Source organism: Equus caballus, chromosome 4 (assembly GCF_041296265.1).
Source record: "Equus caballus isolate H_3958 breed thoroughbred chromosome 4, TB-T2T, whole genome shotgun sequence".
NCBI lineage: Eukaryota > Metazoa > Chordata > Mammalia > Perissodactyla > Equidae > Equus > Equus caballus.
Genome location: NC_091687.1, coordinates 62,130,305 through 62,150,720, shown reverse-complemented (window position 1 = coordinate 62,150,720; position 20,416 = coordinate 62,130,305). Strand labels below are relative to the sequence as shown.

General features: G+C 35.6%; 1 protein-coding gene across 1 annotated transcript in view; it reads left to right on the top strand.

Moving 5' to 3' along the window:
* Positions 1-20,416, top strand: part of SKAP2 (src kinase associated phosphoprotein 2) — a 169,514-nt gene that overhangs the window by 18,994 nt on the left and 130,104 nt on the right. The gene's annotated exons all lie outside the window — the stretch shown is intronic.

The window sequence follows — 20,416 nt, the reverse complement described above, 5'->3', positions numbered from 1 at the left end:
TGGTTAATTTAATATTATCAGATTCTTGCTTAATTTTATTGTACTGCTTAATAGCTTGTTGTATTATTTATTTTATAAATAATGAAAAAGGTTTTTGATCTCTTTTTTTCAGAAAACTTTATACAAAATGAGTTCATAAAATATTTAATTAATTATTCCTACATTGCCTTCTCGCATTGAGACAAGTTTTTATCAAATGCTTCTTTTAATGCCCATTTTCTTTTTTTTTTACTGTCACCTAAAAATGCCCCACATTATGCAGTAATATTACAGTGTTTTGTATTCATTGAATTAGTATGAAGTTAATTTTTATCTCTTAGTAATTTTCAAAAACTTGCCAAAGTTGTGAAACTTTAGTGTAGTGTGTGCTTTCTCTGTTAATAGCCAGTGGAGTACATCCGCATTATAGAGACTTTTTAAGGGTGATATATAGTTATAAATTAAGAATGTGTATTGATAAATTTGCCATGCATATTAATTTGTGGTACTCAAAGTTTCACATAGACATAGAAATGAATAATGCCTTCTGCTACTATATGATGATCAAACTGTGCAGTTCCATCTCTAAATACAATTGCTGAATGAAAATATGCTTCCTGCAACAGAGCACTCCACATTTTATGTTACCCAGATTATTCCCTTTGGAAACATAAATTGCTTTTATGAGGTATAAAATTATGTCTATTGCAGAACAGGGATAAGTCAAGTACATGCATAAGTGATAAACATTCTAACCACTGATTCAGAACAACACAATCTTTTTTTTATATTCAGAACTTTGTACAATGTGTAGCAATAATAATCATGTCCATTTTATGTTGAATTTTACATTTTGGTGAACATTTAATTTCTATTTTTTAAAGGAAGAGATTTCTTTCTCTTATATTCCCTGTTTTTTAAAAAGATGCACATTTCTCTTCAGTCACACTTACTATCTGAAACAGAGTGTTACCCTTTCTAACCTGATCTTCAAAAGCATTTCTACTAGAAGATGTTTTATAATTAATGAAATAATGTTTTTAGGCAAAACAATGAATTACTGTTTGAGTCGAACTACTTTTCAGACACAGTACAATGATATTTTGCAGAAAAGCAAAATAAAAGTGCAAAAATAAAGTGTTGGTAGGTGGAAATGAGTATGTGTGTGTACGTATACATATATGGAGACAGAATGTTTATACTTGAGAATATATATACACATACACACAGAGAATATATTCATAGAATATATATGCTTGGAATTTCTCAAAATAGCATAAATATTTTGATGTAGAAGGGAGCATTATGTGCATTCTTAAAAAAAAATTTCAACCTAAAAATCCAACAATATCTATGAGCCAGTGATTTGCGAGAAAAAGTGAATTGTTTTTAAATTATAGTACCTTTACATAATTATTGTTTTCTGTCTTATGAGTAAATAATTTATCATATGTTTGCTTTTCATAACCAAATATACAGGACATATAGCATGAAAAAGATTTATTGTTAAAGAGTTACTTTATCAATATTTGACTATTATGTAATAACATATATAACATTGTTTTTGTTAAATATTGGTGCATTTTCATTAGTGCTTGTGTAGGCAATTCATAAGCAGATTGAAAATTGAACTTTTAGTATTATTCATTTTTGGTATATAAAACCATTTTTGGTAGTTTCACATTTTCTAAGAATATTATAAATTAATTTTAAAACTACCATTTGGACTTTTCATTTCTGCTCTACAGTATCATCTAGTCATATCAGTTTTTTCTCCCTGCAACTTATATTTTGTATGTGTTCTCTTTCCTTTGCTGAATAAATTTTCCTTTATTATGTGACCTCAGTCTAATGATATATTAATTATAAAAAGATAATGCATTTAACAATAAGTATAACCAAATTAGCACAGGTCAACAAAAGGCCTTTTGTCAAATCAGATTGTTGTTTTGTCCTTTTGACTTTTACCTTATGGTAGGCACTAACAAAGTATCTGAACATTGATGGATTATAAACTCTAAACATGATATGTATTTTTCATAATGCTAATGTAATTTTCAAGGTACTGAGAAGGTCAAACCTGCACATCTCTGTGTGCATTCTAAGTCTGTCTTTTCCTTTAATATTTCTTTTTCTCTGTTCCTCTGGTTCAAAAGTTCACTCAGTTCCCAAATGGCTACCTAAGTTTCCAGCTATTCCCTCAAGCCATATGTGTTTTGGTTTCTTTATGGTTTATTAGGTACTGTAGGAAAGTAGCATAAGTTATATCTTCTAATGAAATTCAAGCACACTTCAGTGATGCTTCGACTTGATTGCTAGTAGCAATTAAATCACAGCCAAGGAGAATAATGCATAATCTCACAAGGTCCAGACGCCCTATAGAAATTGAAAGGGGATGAAAACAGAAAACAAAAACAAAGTCTCCAAACCCTGCCAGACACTGTTTCCAGCCTGCGTTTTTTTTTTTTTTTTTTTATTGGCCAACTGCCTGATTGATAGCAAAATCATAACTTGCTGCATGCTAACAGGCAAAGTTCACTTGTAGGTTATTGTGAGCTGATAAAGGGTTAGATGGAGTTTTGATTTTCACATTGGACCTTGGTACACCAGATTAATGGAATTTCAATGAGGGAGTAGAGTAGCCACAGCTTTGTCAGAGAAACAGATGGAGATTCTATAGTCATGTCTACTCATTAATACTAGTTGCCTGAAAGGTGTGCCGCTTCTCTATACAAAAGAGTTGATATAATTGATTTTTGAGTGGTGCATTGAAAAAAAGTACTTTATTGATGACTAGAAGTGTAACATAGATGGTGACAGATTTTTGTATAGCTTGTAGCACAAAAACATTGTACTTTGTAATTTTTTTCTTTTCTCTCTTTGGAAACATTTTTTATTTTTATTTTTTGAGTGGAAATACATTTTAAGACCAGTTGCAGAAAAAGGAGAGAATAACATGCTAAATTACCTTATAAAAAAAAGAGGAAAAGCCTGTATTTTATTTATAAATAATTTTATGACTGTTGTTAGTTTTTGATATGGTAATATTTATAAAAAATCATAGTTATTAGAAATTTCATTAGCTTTGTGCTTTATTTTTTTCTGGAAAATTTAAAACAAATCGTAATGGTTTCTAGACTATTGTAGATCACTGTTAGAAGTTTTATGCTATTGTGTGACTAGATATATTGAAGTTTAATATAAATGGTGCATGTCAATAATCAGATAAAATTAGAGAGAATGAAATTCAAAACTTAAAGAAGAATATCCCTTATTATACATGTGTTAGAATGTTTGCTTGGGCACTAAGGTGGTAAATGCAGGGTAGCCTTAAGACACTATATAATGACTTGGGTTTCCATTTTTCTACTCTGAAATCATTTTTCATTCATTTTCGCCGTTTGTGAAGGGAAGCTTCTAACCATATAGCATTGTGGAAAGTCCCTGAGGTAAGGTGAAAGGATTCAGCGAGCCAGAAGACATATATTGGCTCTGCCCATCGATGATAGGTCAAAGGATCCCAGTGGACATTTGTTACAAATCTGATTCAGTCCTAGACCATAATCACTTTGTGGATAAGAATCTGGAACCTCTAGGGTGTGAATATAGGAAGGCTAAAATGAAGCTAAGGATATAAAACAGTCATTTATTGTCCCGGTATCTTCCTAACTAAACATTTCCAAGTAACGTAGTTTACTGAAAACTGTGAGCATTGCAGGGTCATAGATCTATATGAAAAATATTGGTTTAGGAATGGAACTATTTTTTAAAGCTTGGGAATTAAGAAAAAAGGCTAAGCTGTTTTGATCATAATTAATAATATTAAATAATGATTTTTTTTCTTTTTTGGTATACCTTTCTTTAAGAAAATCCAGTGTATGAAAATTTGGATTTATAAAACATATAAATCAGTTATTCCAAAGGATTTCTTTAAAAAGGATTATCTCCCGGATGCCTATAAATAATGAACTCTCAGAATGCATCTAAAATAAGCTTACAGATAAACTCATCCACATACATACACATAAATTTAATGTGTAAATTTTTATACATTACACATCAAACTTTTGAGAGATTTTTTGTGTGTAAAATTAGGTGTAGTTCTAATCAGTTCTTGTAGTATGATATGGTTTTTGATACTTAAAATCATATTTTTGTATTTTATTCTGAGAATTTTTATATTAGTTTGCAACTTGCATATTTCTTTGTGTACGTAAGATGTATTATTGCACATGTGGTTTCTGTTTTTTTATTTAAAAAATTTTTTTTATTGAGTTCATAATAGTTTACATCAATGTGAAATTTCAGTTGTACATTATTTCTTGACTGTCACCACATAAGTGCTCCCCTTCAGCCCCAGTGCCCCCCACCCCCCTTCCCCTGGTAACCACTGAACTGTTTTCTTTGTCCCAGTACTTATTTATATTCCACATATAAGTGAAATGATCTGGTGTTTGTCTTTCTCAGACTAGCTTATTTCACTTAGCATAATTCCCTCTAGGTCCTTCCATGTTATTGCAAATGGAATGAATTTCTCCTTTTTTTCTGGCTGAGTAGTATTCCATTGTATATGTATACCACATCTTCTTTATCCAGTTATCAGTCGATGGGCACTTGGTTGCTTCCATGTCATGGGTATTGTGAATAGTGCTGCAATGAACATAGGGGTGCATATGTTACTTTGGATTGTTGATTTCAAATTGTTTGGGTAGATACCCAGTAGTGGGATGGCTGGGTCATATGATAGGTCTATTTTAAGTTTTTTGAGGAATCTCCATACTGTTTTCTATCATGGTTGCACCAGTTTGCATTCTCACCAGCAGTGTGTGAGGGTTCCCTTCTCTCCACACCCTCTCCAACATTGTTATTTTTAGTATTAGTGATTATAGCCATTTTAACAGGTGTAAGACGGTATCTTAGTGTAGTTTTGATTTGCGTTTCCCTGATGATTAGTGATGTTGAACATCTTTTCATGTGTTTATTGGCCATTTGTATATCTTCTTTGGAAAAATGTCTGTTCACATCCTTTGCCCACTTTTTGATTGGGTTGTTTGCTTTTTTATTGTTCATTTGTGTGAGTTCCTTATATATTATGGAGATTAACCCCTTGTCAGATATATGATTTGCAAATATTTTCTCCCAATTGGTGGGTTGTCTCTATGTTTTGATACTAATTTCTTTTGTGTTGCAGAAGCTCTTTAGTCTGATGAATTCCCACTTGTTTATTTTTTCTTTTGTTTCCCTTGTCTGAGAGGACATGGTATTTGAAAAGATCCTTTTTAGTTCAGTGTCAAAGAGTGTACTACCAATATTATCTTCCAGGAGTTTTATAGTTTATAGTTTTTGATTAGTTCAGTATACCATATTGCTAGCTTGTACGTGTTACAGCTGTATAAGAACAATGGTTATTTTAGTCCTTCTGTAATGTGTATAGCATAGCTTCAAGTACTTTGGTAGAAGTGAGGTGTTATAGTTTTGGGAAATGATAAAAAGTAGAAGACATATTTTTAACAATCAAGATATGTATTGTGTGATTGGAGATATAAAATACACAGATATGAAATATTTTTATTATACAAAGGTATATATGAATAAATACAAACACATAGCCTTTGAGAATCATCTTTCTCAGTTTTATGCCATTGAATGGGAAAATACATCAGCATAGAAGAAAGTGGTCAAATAAGACTGTAACAAAGCAGACTAGATAAGAAAGATTGCAAAGGTTAATTCAACATTATGAAAAAATAATATGTCTTTAATACAGTAAATTAGCAGTATTTGCGCAGTACTTGAAGAAGGGAGAAAGACATCTTGACAGGACAATGAGGAGTTCAAAGATGAATAAGACAAAGTTCCTATTTTCAAGAGACATGTAATCTAGATGGGAAGAGAAGAAAATTCCCTAAAATAAGGTATTTAGCAATCTATGTTGTGGTAAAGCAGATTCCAAAACTAGTAACTAGTATGTATTACAATATTCAGTTGACTTGGTCTATACCAAAGCAAATGATTGGTTTCTTTGATTTTCCTCCCTAATTCGTTGACTGAAATATGTTTTGGCATCATGTTGAATAAACCAAAGCATAAACTTTATGCCCATGTTTTGAGAGGTTGTGGAATAAATTGTGGAGGAAAAGGACCTTTTGTGGAGGAGGGGAGATTGGCTCTACACCAACATCTATTTCCAATCTTCCTCTTTTTGCTTGAGGAAGATTGTCCCTGAGCTAACATCTGTGCCAATCCTCCTCCATTTTGTACCTGGGATGCCACCACAGCATGGCTTGATGAGTGGGGAAAACGCCTTTTATTTGAGTTTTGCATGTTCCCTGAGGTTTGCTGGATAGAAAGTGGGAAGAGATGCTGAAAGGAACATTTGGATAAAGTCCCCAAACTAGGTTTTCATACTGATTGATAATAATTTTATTCTCAAGGCCAAGTCTTTTAGCCTCTCTGGATTTTTATTTTCTGCTTTGTGAAATGAAGAGTGTGGACGAGGTGGTTGCTTAGAAGTTCCCTAGATCTCTTAAATGCTTATGTCTACATTTCACAATTAGTAAATTTAATGGTGGCACAGAGCTGATTTGCCTGGAGGAGATAGGTTTTATGGGTGAAAACCAGAGGTGATGTTGACAGGAAGAGTAGAGGGAGTCTTGGAGATAAGTGCATGCTGGACAGTGGGAGCTGAACACCAAGTTAAGTTAAGGAGTTTACCTTTCATTTGGTGGTCATAAAGACATCCCTGAAGCGGTATACTGATGTGATGAATGCAAATTTGAGGGAGATTGTCCTGGCAGTTAACTGTAGGATGGATTAAGGTAAGGAAACCATCTAGGGAAGGCGCAAGCTTAGTGTTTGCTGCATTATTTATTTTTAATCTTGACGGTCTCTCTGTGGCGTAGATATTATCACTATTTGACAATTGAGGAAACTCAGGGATAGAGAGATTAAGTGATTTGCTCGAGGTCATATAGCTACTAAGTAGCAGAACTGAAATTTGAATTCATGTCTATCTGACTCCAAGGACCATGCTCTGCTCTCAAACGCACTATGTTTCGCCTCTTCCCCAGCTAGGATACTGTCACTTTTGGTTCAAAGGGTATTGATGAGAGCCAGGGGTTAGAATAGTGGATATTGCACTGGAAATGAGGGGACTTTCTAGCCCCTTCCTACCCAAAGTATGGTCTGCAGACCAAGAGCATCATTAACACCTAGGACATTGTTAGAAATGCTGAACCTCTGTCCCCAGCCAAGACCTCCTAAAATTAGCATTTTAACAAGATCCCCAGATACACATTAAAGTTTGAGAAGCTCTGTTCTAGAGTCATTTATCATATTGGCCCTTGCAGCTGAAAAGCAGGATGAGCAAGACTATGCCATTGCACTTGGGCTGCATATGCAAATGTGTGACCAGGTATGGCACTAGGCAACAACTTGAAGTAGGTGAAAAAATATCCTCTGTGTGTCCTGCTACCTTCACTTCCAGCACTTTTCTGTGGTCCCTCAGGATCCTAACGCTGTGGCTTCCTTGCCTACACAGTGCCCCTTCCTGAGACTGCTGTCTGTGGGTAGTTGTCCCATTTTTGAACCTGTTTTCAGAGCCTCTTCCCTTTCAAGTCAAACTCTCAGTTAAGTACATTGAAAAGCTCTGATAAATTATCCTGGGAATATTTGCATGTAATAGGGGCAGTGCCCTAACCCAAGGGAGTTCAATCCCCACTCACAGATGTTCAAGTATCAGCACCAGGCCAGTGGGAAAGATGTTTTTGGCTTTTGCAGAGCATCATATCTCATAAAATTTAGGCACATGACAGGCTTGTCTTCCTTGTTGTGTATATGTGGATTTGGCCTGCAGTCTTTGAGTTTGGAGAAGTCCCAGTGTATAGCTTCCTGTTCTCAGTTGTGCCTTCTCTTTGCAACCTGAGCCAAAGGGTGAATTTAGAGTTTAAAAATCGAAAAGCAAAGGTTCTTTAAGACAGTGGGCTGACCAACTTGATTTTAGAGGAAGGCATGGTAGCCTGGCACAGAATTCCAAAGAGAGCTTTCTTTCTCTGAGACCAACACCTTGGAGGTGGCTGTGCTGGTGGTTGGGGTAGCATCTTCAAGGAAGGAAAAGGGATTAAACAATCTTTAATTAATATTTAGTGAGAAATACATCAGGCACTGAACCAGACTCTTTCATGCACATTATTTCCTTAAATTGGCTCCTCCTGCAGGGGAGGAAGACATTTGTCCATATTTTGCTGTTGTGGAAACCGAGACTTGGCAAGGTTTAGGTCTCTTGATCAGAACACCTAACTCATAAGTAGCAAACCTTAATTCCTTTGGTCCTTCTATGCCATGCTACTTAAAAAATTAGACTAGTTTTTTTTTCTTCTAATTACAACAGATGGTGCATATGGCTAAAAATAAAAAAGAATAGAAGGGTATGCAATAAAAGGTAAAAGCCTTTTCCACCCCACCCTAATGCCTATGTCAGCTCCCCAGAGGCAGCCACTTGTTGCGGTTTCTTCTGTAGGTACCATAATAACTTTGGATTCTGTACTTCTATAGAATAGAAGTGTGCTTGTTTGATGTACCTTGGACAGTATCTGTTGACTCCCTCTGTGATGGATGATTCCTCAAACCTCCTCTCCCGCTTCTGCCTCTTGATTTTTTGTTATTTTATTTCTAGTTCTTTGTGTGTTTGCTTTTGACTTAATGTTCTTCTTATTTTGTAATGTGCCGACCTCAGACAGTGCCTACTGACTCTTTGTTAATAAAACATGAGGAAATTAGTACACCTAGCCTTCCTTCCATTTCTCTTCTCACTTTTCAGTTCTAGTTTGTTAATCAAATTATTTTTGCTTTGTTAAGATCTATAACATTTATATTTGATTCTTGAAGTTGACTGTGCTTTGTCTACAAGTTGGATTTTAAAAATTGGTCTTTTTCCCTCATGCTATCGATTTTCCTCAAATGTCTGGAGAGCCTTGGTTATTGATTTATGAGTGAAGGACCCGGTGGGATAGTGTAGGTAGCTTATGTGGGGTTCCTTTGCTTTTGCATGTCTATTACCCTGAAAGGCTTTTCCTTTCAATGGGAGGTCTGATTAGGGCTTGTGAATGAAGTGGGCTAGGCTTGCCTATAGGCACCTTGCCTACAACGCATCTTAGTAAGGAGCAAAGAGGCAGACTGGGACCCCCACAGTTGTCAAAATAAGTAGGACATTCTCAGGGGGAAATTGAATGATTTTATTTCATTATAAATATTTCAATAAATATTTTATATTTATTTTATTTAATTCATTTATTCATTTTATTTCTTTCCTAGTTACAGGTTTTTAATCCTCCTGTCCTTTTTTGGTGTTGGGTGGGGGCAGTCTGGAACTGTCTGAAGCCCTGCTCAGCTTCTCTCTCAGTTTCTCTTCCCTCCCCGGGAGCCCTCCCCAGGGAGCTAGTGTACCTTGTTTAGAGAGTAGAATTCAGGAGCTAGTCTGAACACAAATGTCTTTACCGCCAGCTGCTTTTGAGGATAGACTCCATGGTTCTAGCTGCTTTGATTACAAGTTCTTTAATGGCTGACCCTCCTCATCATCCTGTAATTGCTTGTTGTATCTCTGAGGCTCCTTTGGGAAAACGAGCACTTACTCTCCTTGGGCTCTGGTGTCTTCTGCTATGTCTCCATCACTCCAGTTTCATATGCCTTCCAGTTGCTAGGAATTACTCAAAATTTTTGATCCATTGAAGATACTCTTTCGGGATTGCCAATGTTATTAATGTTCTGTTCTTTAAAAACGAAAAGAATTTCATGGGGACTTGTAGGAGGCAAGTTTGGTGCTCAGTCTATATCCCTTTTTTGATGACACCAAGAGGCTGCTTTATCCTAAAACATTTTCACAACTGATCTATTGCAATCAATCCTTGGGAATGAAGTATGTTCCCTGGCTACGGGTCAAAGGTAGTCCAAATAAGTATGTCAGTCAGGCCTTAGATGACATAAGCAATAGATGCTGTAAGCAGTAGAAAAGAACTATCCCTTCCCCTAAAAGAACTGCAGTCTTGTTGTGGGTACAAGATAGTTGAAAACCATATCAACTTTGTTCAAATATAGAAAAGTGTGGGTTGATGCTAAATACTCTAGGAGGTCAGGAAAGGAAGAAGCTGTTACAAACTGGTGTCAGTAAATGTATGATGCAAGAAATTGGGGTTTGAACTAGAACTTAACAAGGATGGGTAGAATTTTCATTAGTAGAGAATGGAGGGGAGAATGCTTTTCAGATAAGCTGAGAGAATGGAAACAAAAGGAAGTGGGGCTGGAAATCGGGGTAGTTTGAGGAACTATGAAAAGACTAACATGACTGAGAGAGGTTGAAGAAGACTGGGAGATGAGAATTGACAAGGGTGGCATGTGAATAGCATTGCTCCGGCTTCAGGTCCTAATTTGGCCACTAACTGAGTTACTATGGTTAAGCTGCTACCTTTGTGAATTGGTTTCTACTTCTTTAAAACTCCTTAAAAAGAATTCCATTATTTTAGGCAAGGTAGAATTTAGTATTGAGGACTTTAAATGGTGTCATGAGTTGAGTCAGTAAGCAAAATGAGTATCCATTTTAGACTTCTGAGCAAGAGAATGTCATGATGAAAAAGATTTTAGAAGTATTTAACTAGTTGTGGGATATAGATGGATTCAAGGGGATGAAAACCTGTAGTCTATAAGATAAGAAGACCATTCTATTAAGCCAGATGTGAAGTGATCAGAGACTAGAATAGCGACAGTGAAACTGGAAAGGAAAGGATACATCTAAGGAAGAAAGGACAGGACTTGGTAAGTAGATATGTGTAGAATTTAAAAAAGAGAAAGGCCATAGATGATTACAGAATTCTGAATTGGATGACTGGGAGAATTGCCTGAAATTTGAAAATGGGGAGAACAGGTTTGGAGGAAGATGAAAATGAGTTTGGGTTTGAAAAGTTGAGTTTGAGGTAAGGGAGCACATCCAAACTGCCTAGTAGTTATCTAGAAATATGGGAATTCAGCTGGAGTGAGCCTTAGCTTGCCCTTCTCTTTCTAGTTTCATGCCTTTTTGTGCGGATAGTGGGTGAGACCTACGTCAGTCACCCTAAAAATGAAGCACAGTGGTCGAGAACGGGTTCTGTGATCATACTGCCTGGGTTCAAATACTGGCTTCTTCACTGCTTATCTCTGTGACCTCAAGCAAAGTTACTTAACCTATTTGAGTTTCCTCACTTATCAAATGAGGATAATAATACCACTCATATCCTAAGGCTATTAAGAAGATTAAACAGGATAAAGCATACAGAGAGCTTAGAATAGTTTCTGGCTCATAGCAAGGATATATTAAATGCATGATATTATTGTTATCCAGGCTATTTGGGGGATTGCCTTGGATAGGTGTTCCTTTCTGTGCTTGACACAGCTATGTGCCTGAGGTGTTGTCTGTCTTCTGTACTATATAACTCATATGTTTCACTGGCTAACCTGGATTTTGTAGGATTTGCAATTGGAAGTTTTAGAGATTCACAGTACTTGATCATTTTTTAAACTGAGTATTCTGTGTTGAAAACTGTTAGTGGTTAAATCTTCTGTTGTACGTTTATCATACCTTTGCCCAGAACAGTTCCACCTCTCTGTGCCTTTGCTTTTCTCTATAGAGTAAATAATGAGAATATGAGAATAAAGAAATTTTATACCTGCAAAAGTTTTGTGGATAGGTGTCATGAGCCCATGGAAAGAGTTACTCATTTTGTATAGGAGCTCAATTGCCAATGACTAAAAAATTTGTGGACTTTTGAGAGTATTTGAATGAGTTTGAACTATATTAGAAGATTCATAAAGCTATACATGGGGAAAAAAGTGGCCCTGAAATTATTAGGAAGGAAGGGTCCAATCAGTGTCTGATTATTCTCATTCAAGAGCCAAGTGGGATACTATTAAAGACAATAACAGGTCCAAACAGAAAGAGTAGTACACACAACTCAAATGCAGGGCTGGAAAGGCATTAGCAGCAAATAAATGTTCTTTTAACAAATAAACCCAGAGTAGATTAAGGCAAATTTTTTTTTTTCAAAGATTAAACATGGAATGCAGGCTTTGGTATCTGCTTACCAAACTATTTTTTCAAAACTGATAGTTGATATCAGGATCCTTGCTTCACTACTTGAAAGAAAATTGGATACACTTGCTATAGGTTTCAAAGTAATATTCATACTATTGAAGAAAATGTCTCTGCAAGAAAGGTGTAAGAATCAACTTGAGTAAATTATTTTCCTGAGGAGCTTTTTCTCTACATTTGAGTAATGCCTTGCAGTATGGAATTGGAGGTAAGATTAAAGCAATTTCTTTATTAAATCTCCTAAAGTTATGGCTTTTGAGAGCACGTGCACTAATTGAGTTAAAGGGATGACTGACTTTACAGAGTCCGTCAACACTTTAGGGGTAGAGTCTAGGATTCTTAATTCTTTTTCTTTAATAGTCTTATAGAGATATAATTAACATAACCATAGAATTTATCCTTTTAAAGTATATAGTTCAATAGTTTTTAGTATATTCACAGAGTTGTGCATCCGTCACCCCAATCAATTTTAGAACATTTTTCTTGCCATACAAAGGAAACCCAGTACCATGAGCAGTCACTCTCCTTTTCCCCCAACTCTGTGCCCCCTGCCCCTCCCTGGGCCCAGGCAACCATGAATCTGCTGTCTCTCTCTATAGATTTGCTTAATCTGAACATTTCATATAAATGCAGTCACAAAATATGTGGCCTTTTGTGTCAGGCTTCTTTTACTTGGCGTGATATTTTCAAGGTTCATCCATATTGAAGCATGTATCAGTACTCATTCCTTTTTTAGCCCAGTAATGCTTCACTTGTATGGATATACCATATTTTGTTTGTCCATTCATCAGTTGATGGATTTTTGAGTTGTTTCCTCTTTTTGGCTATTATTACTAATGCTGCTATGAACATGTGTGTAAAGGTTTTTGTGTGAATACGTTTTCACTTCTCCAGGGTTTATACCTAGGTGTAGAATTAGTGGGTCATACAGTAACTCTGAGTTTAACTTTTTGAGGAATTGTCAACCTGTTTTCCGAAGACCTGTACCATTTTATGTGTGAAGGTTTCCATTTCTCCCCATTCTCCTCTGCTTATGTTATTGTCTGTCTTTATTTTAGCCATCCTATTGGGTGTTAAATGGTATCTCATTATGATTTTGATTCGCATTTCTCTATTGACAAATGATGTCGATCATCTTTTCAAGTGTTTTTGGCCATTTGTATATCTTCCTTGGAGAATGCCTACTCAGATCCTTTTCCAGTTTTTTAATTGGGCTGTCATTTTATTGTTATATTCTAAGAGTTCTTTATGTATTCTAGCTGCCAATCTCTGGTATATCAGATATGTGATTTGTGAATATTTTCTCCAGTTCTATGGATTGTTGTTTCACTTTCTTTATGGTGTCCTTTGAAGCACAAAAGTTTTTACCTTTGATGAAATCTAATTTGTTGATTTTTTTCTTTTGTTAACTGTGCTTTTGTTGTCATATCTAAGAACTCTTTACCTGACTAAAGTTTCTTAAGTTGTTCCTAACTCAAGGCTAAGATATTTCTCAAAATACTGAGTTCTTTTTTTTTTTTTTTAATGAGGAAGATTGGCCCTGAGCTAACATCGGTTGCCAATCCTCCTCTTTTTGCTTGAGGAAGTTTGGCCCTGAGCTAACATGTGCCAATCCTTCCTCTATTTTGTATGAGGGTTGCTGCCACAGCATGGCTTGATGAGTGGTATAGGTCTGCACCCGGGATCTGAAGCTGCAAACCCAGGCCGCTGAAGTGGAGCACACTGAATTTAACCACTACACCACTGGGCCAGCCCTAAAATACTGAGTTCTTTTGCTCTAAAGAAATGTGAGGTTAATATACTAATTAAAACAGGGACATATTCTAGCCCACCTTTAATGTTATTGCTGCTTAGTGCATATTTAAAAACTTGCGCAAATGGCAAAAAGTAATTTTCTTGCCATGCCTTTTTGGCTCAATGAACTCTTGAATTCTGTAGCCTTTAATATCTCTAAGAAAAAGAATTCTTGCTTTGTGTTGCTGCATATGATATCACTCCTCTCACTTCTAGCAATATCATCCATGCCTTTTGAAATGTAAATGCGAAAAGGTTTATTGCATTACAAATATAAATGTACAATCACATGGCTCTTGCGTGTCAGTTCTAGTTTAACAAATTATTTCAGAGAACATATAGTCCAAGTAGATTATTTTGTTGTTTTTCTAGCTCTTTGGGGCTAGGCTTTTCAGTATGTGGTTATGGTGGTGACATCTAAGGGCTACTAGGTTCATCATCTTAGGAAAAATGATTACTAGTTTTAGCTTTCAAAAAGAAAGTTCGTTTGTTTCTTTGAATTCATCGCTTCTTTGTAAGGACTTTTTTTTTTTTTCCTGTGTGTCAGTCACCAAACTGAGTACTTGCCAGATAAGGGAACTGAGACACAAGGAAGCCATGTGAATTATCTGCTCAGTATGTGGTCTGCACACTGGTCCAGGTCTGTGGTCTATTTGTTACTGGTCTGCAACAATGTAAGTACAGAAATTGAGAGTAAGCACTTAGAAGTGTTTATAGCATTTTGACATTCCTGCATTATCCAAATGTGTGATCACTATTTTTTTCTAGTAATTCATATTTATATGTATATACATATATATATACACATATATGTATATGCACACACACACATATATTTTTAACCAGAGTATTAATTTGTGGTGTCTTGGAGGGAAAACTCCTTTACTATAGCTGGAGCATTGATCTAGGGTCATAGAGAGAATTAATTATAGTAGTCTCAGAGCTCTTAACTTCTGATTTTTGGTTGTTTTTTTGACGTCATATCTTTCTCTATATCTTCATCCATAGTCATGTTTTAATTTAAATGTTAGATTCATTTTCACTATGGAGAAATTTTAGGGATTCTAATTCCGTATTTCTTATCAAATGTACTTTCAAGTTTCTATCTCATAATCAGATATTTAATTATATTTTCAAATGAGAGTCCTGAGAGCAGTCTCCAAGTTTGAATGTTATGAAGCAATGGTGCGACCTCAAAGCTGCTCATTTGGAACATCTAGAGAGAAGGTTAAGGTAATTTGAATACCATCTAGTGCTTTTCCATGCCTAAAAAGCAGAAACGGATAGTGTCATACTTAAAGACTTTATCGGAAACTAATTTCAGTTCAGAGACGTGCTTTTATGTTGTTTTGTTTAAATGTCTCTAAAAGGTCCTCCTTACTTTTTAATACCACCTGTAAGCTTTACGCTTTTGAACATGCCCATCGCTTTCTTTAACACTAAGGGGGTTAATAAAAAATATTATTTTAATATCAAAAAATAGTAAAATTCTTACCATGGGTAAAAAGAAATACACTCATATTTCTTTCATAGAATAGGACCTATTTTGATATTGGTATCCTGGGGTCTGTGTCCTGGGATCTATGTATACTATAAACTTCTAATATGCTTAGAATAGGATTTCTTCGCTAAAAGAAAATGTGTCTTATAAGAGATAAAGAATTGATTTTTTTTAAATGTAAGTAGTAAGAAAGGGTAACAATGTTGTATGTTTTAGGCAGAGTGCTAGATGGAATAAAAGTTTAATTCGACGGATTTTACTGTTTGTTTTTTTAGACTGGGGGAATAAAATGATTAATAAGACGTGTCACTGCCTTTAAGGATCTTATAGATTAGTAGAGGAAAGAGAGATGTAAATATCAACTCTAACTCAAGGCAGATTGGTGTAATCACTACTGCAAGACATACAGAGGAGAAAGAAGATGATAATTATGATTGGAATGAAGATAGCCTTGACAATAGTGGAGGTGGCATTTCAGCCAGGTCTGGAGGAATAAGGCTTCTGATCTGTGGAACGTGGAGGTAATAGCATTTCAGATTTGTGAAACATCCCTGGTAAAGGGATGTATTGGTTAGAACTCTTTTAGAGCATGGGACAGAAAAGAAATCCAGCTCAAACTGATTTAAGCAGAAAGGGGAGTTTATTGGTTTGCCTGTGAAAGAAGGGTAGAGTTGGAGTCCTGCTTCATGCCCACCAGGATCCAGGGGGGTGTTCGAACTATGAGTATTCCCACTCACATCCTGCTTTCCTATGTGCACCTTCCTTTAAGATGGCCACCAGCTACCTGCAACTTCTTTGATATTTTCTGCCAGCTTAGCAACTCCAATGGGAAGAGAGATCTCTTAACAGTGTAGCAGAAGTCCTTGGCTTGGGTCATGTGCTTATTCTGAATCAATCGCTATGGTCTGGGTGGGAGATGGGGGTAGGCATTTGGGGGTGTGGGTTTAGGGATGACGATGTGGTGCTCCAGTTGGCCAGGACTGGGTCGTATGACCAAAAAGGAGTATGTAGGGGTGAGGTCAGCCCCACCTGAACCACTTTGAGATTGGAGGGGTGTCATTCTCCAAAGGAAAATTGAGGTACTCTCACTGAAAGAAAGAAGCAATTCAGGGCAGGCAAAAACAGGTGTTTACTACAAGGCAGGACATTATGAAAGTATGAACTTAGACGTTGTAAAAGCATTTAAAGGGAGATAGGAAAATAAAGGACTGGGGTAGACAGTATTCTTAGATACACAGTCAGCAGTGGGTATTTCAAGCTGATTAGAGGAATGTCATTAAAGCAGCAGGTTAAAATCATCATTTAGCTTGCTAAATTTTGAATTGATTTATAGAGAGAAGAGCTGGAGGTGAAAAAAAAATGTTGTTAAGAAAGCTAACTGTCTAAACTAGTTAACTTTTTTTTTTTTTAATCTCCAAACCTTTCTTAAGGGCTGATTTTCCAGTTAGTGTGAAGTTTTGTTTTTATTTTTTTTTTAAACCCATTTGCTGTTTAGCTATCCTATTCTTTATCTCTTTTTAGCAGTGTGTATGCAGAAAAGATTAAATAGATGAAAAAATATAAAAAATATAAAATATTGGAAATATAAAGGATTAAATAGATGAATCACCTACTTTTTAGCATCTCTATAAAAAGGTAGAGTTGTGTAGATTATAGCTAACAAAAATTAGATTATTTGAATTTAATTTGTCTTTAACAAACCTGATTTTTATTTTTTTATAATTTGTATTTTTTAAAAAAAAATTGAGGCAGTTAACAAAGATAAACATATTACACTGAGGTTAAAAAAATGAGTTAGGAAATCAAGGATTGGGAGAAGGACAGTAGAGAGGAAAACTAAAGTGAAACTGGGATTCATATTTATGTCTCAAATGCATACCATAAGTACTCTAAACTTTTACTGGAGATCAACCACTTATTTGTCCCTGAGCTTTCCATCAGCCAATGTAAAGAGGGAAAACTGATAGGTGCATGAATTATAGTGTCTTTGATATACAAATAAATAAGGTACTCAAGAGATGCATATCTCTCAGTAGTACTAGAACTTAGCAAGGTTTCTTTCAAGGAGGCTCAAAAAAGGATACCGTGTGATTTGGCAAATAAAAACCCTTAGAGGTATATTTAGTAATGCTCTGGAGTCCTTCCTTAAAAAGATCCATCAACATAGGTTGATAGCATAATGTCAAAACACAGTTTAGGACAAGTCATTTCATGTGGGGCTAAAATAATAGTCTTGATCAGGGGTTGGCGATCTATGGCCCATACGCCGAATCAGGCCTGCTGTTATTTTTATAAATAATTTTTATTGTAACACAGCTATATCCATTTGTTTACATATTGTCTGTGGCTGCTTTTTGCTACAACAGGAGCAGTAGGTAGTTATGACAGAGACCAAATGTCTTGCAAGACCTACAGAATATTTCCTATCTGATCCTTTACTGAAAAAGTTTGCCAAATTGCCATACCCTGGTTTGGATACACAACTCTCTGATGGATTGGTTTAAAGTTAAGGTAACTCATAAAGTATGGAGAGCAGAAGTCTCAAGTTACAAATTTGGCCTATGAGATGTATTTCATTTGACCAAATCAGTATTTGCTTTTTGAAAATTTACACCAACCTCCCCCCCGCCCCCCAAAATTGAGATTTCTGCCTTCTCTGGAAAAATTGGATACTCTGGCAACACTGGGCTTGCACTGTGTTTGTCATACCCTTTAGATGCACCGTCTCTTTCCAGTTTGCATTCCATATTATTCTGCTACCTCCCAGTCTTGGTCTCCTTCACACGCTTTTTTGGTGGCTGTAGAGATTTAGTTTCTAGCCCCTGAATTTGAGGAATAGCCGAGCTGTACATTCTTCAGCTATGATCAAATATATTGGTTTTTGGAATGGTACTGGACAAGGGAGAAATTGAATATATATTCTTTGACTACTACTTGGAGTTTAGTTATTCTGTGTTTCTACTTACAGTCGTATCTTTTTAGCCAGCAGAATTGGAGGTAGGGTTGATATTCTCTTAAGAAGATGAGGAGCTTGTCAAGGATATGTGCCTATGTAGAAGACCAGCACATCTGTATGTGTAAGTGGGCTAAAGGGTTTGGTCCCAAAGGCAGACCAAATTTTCCCCAGAAAATAATTCCCCTTCTATTCCGCTACAAAGACAATGGGTAGCTGAGGACCAAATGACATATCTCTTATATTTACTACTTTGCTTCATCAGCTGCCATATTTAACAAAGTTGATAACGGGTAAAGCTATCACCATGGAAATGAAGAGTAAAAATCAAATTTGGCAAGGAAAATATTTATCAGATTAATTATTAGTTACCTGATAAATGTTAATTTATCAGATTAAGCAAGTAGAGATAAGGTTTGTAAGGAATGCATTATAAGACAAGTGAAAATTTAGTTTGTTGTAGGAGGGGAGCTGAAAGTGGAGAAGAGAGAGAGAAATTGGTGCACTTCTGAGGAGTCCAGGCCTGAGAAGGACCGGACTAAAGGCTCCTTGGTCACCTTTGTAGGTAGGGACAGGGGAGAGTAAGTACCCAGAGGGAACATGGGGGAGAAACAACGGTAGGCTTCATGATTAGGTTCTTTTCTGGAGAAAATGATACCATCTATAAAGAAAATGGGAAAGTAGATAAGAAAGATCAAGTCTGTTGAACTTGAAGGAGTATTGAGAAATTCTGTCAAAGATATTTAAAAGGGAGTCTGAGATATGGGATAGAGATATGGAGAATCATTGATTTATTTGCCTAAACATGTTGAATGTCATGAGATAGATAAGACTTGCCTGCGATTGTAGAAGGAGATAGATTAGGAGGTTCAGAATAGAGACGTCTGCCCCAACTTTCCTCACAGGGAAACCGGGAGAGTTGCTGCTTTTGCTTCTAAACATATGATCCTAATTTACAGAATTTTAGAAGCCATTAATTACTGTCATTCCTTAGTATGATTATACAGATATGGGGATACTTTTTATCTTGGTAGTTTTCTCTGGCGTTCATTTGAATCCTGGTATGTTCTAAGGCTTTTCTTTTCTCTTTGTTTTTATTGTCTATTTTCTTCCTTGTAATTCAGGCGTCGTGTTTGTTAACTGTGTTTTGCCCTAGCAGCTTTAACAATATTAAAGCAATATTCAAGGCAGACCAGATATACTTCTGGAAGGTATCTAAAATGAAATTTTGAAGTTTTTTTTAATTGAGGTTATGATAGTTTACACCATTGTGAAATTTCAGATGTACATTATTATTTGTCACTCATCTTATGAGTGCGCCCTTGACGGGTTTTAAAGAGGATAAATTTTGTACTTCATCATATCAATGATCAAATTGTATTCCTTTGGTTAAGTGCACAGATATGGTATCACATATGCTTGGGTTCAATCCTAGTTTGACATTATGATTTTGGAAAAATTCTTTTCTCTCTAAGCCTTAGTTTCTTTATTTGTAAAAATAGGGATAATTGTAGTATCTCATAGGATTGTTGTAAGGATAAGTACCTGACACATAGGACTTGACCATTGTTAGCTCTTGGCTATTATAGTGTCATAAGATGACTAAGGGATTGAATGATTAACTTGGTTTTAGTATATATTTTCTCTGGAATTTTAACCCATGTTTGAACCTATGTAGTTTAGGTTGTGTTAGATGATATTTCATTTAATCATGTCATATTGTGAGTAGCTAAAAGATAAGTTGATAACACTAGGATTGTGTTTATGGTTTAATATTCAACTTTTTACTATAAATATGGCGAGAAGTTTAATGTGGTGGTTCACACATATCCCAGCCTATATTAAATTTCAGTGATTCGTTTCTTTTTTATTTGGGTGGATTATATTTAGCTTCCTTTCTCTGTTAAACAATAGGAAAGTAATGAAACAATAGCATATGAATTTGATCAAAATGAGCCCTAACCCTGAGAACCATTAACTAGATTATTTTGTCGGAAAGATGCCAATATAATAAAAATGTGGATAATTTTGAAATTCCAAATGGCTCCTTTCTTTGATTGGCCATTTGCATACT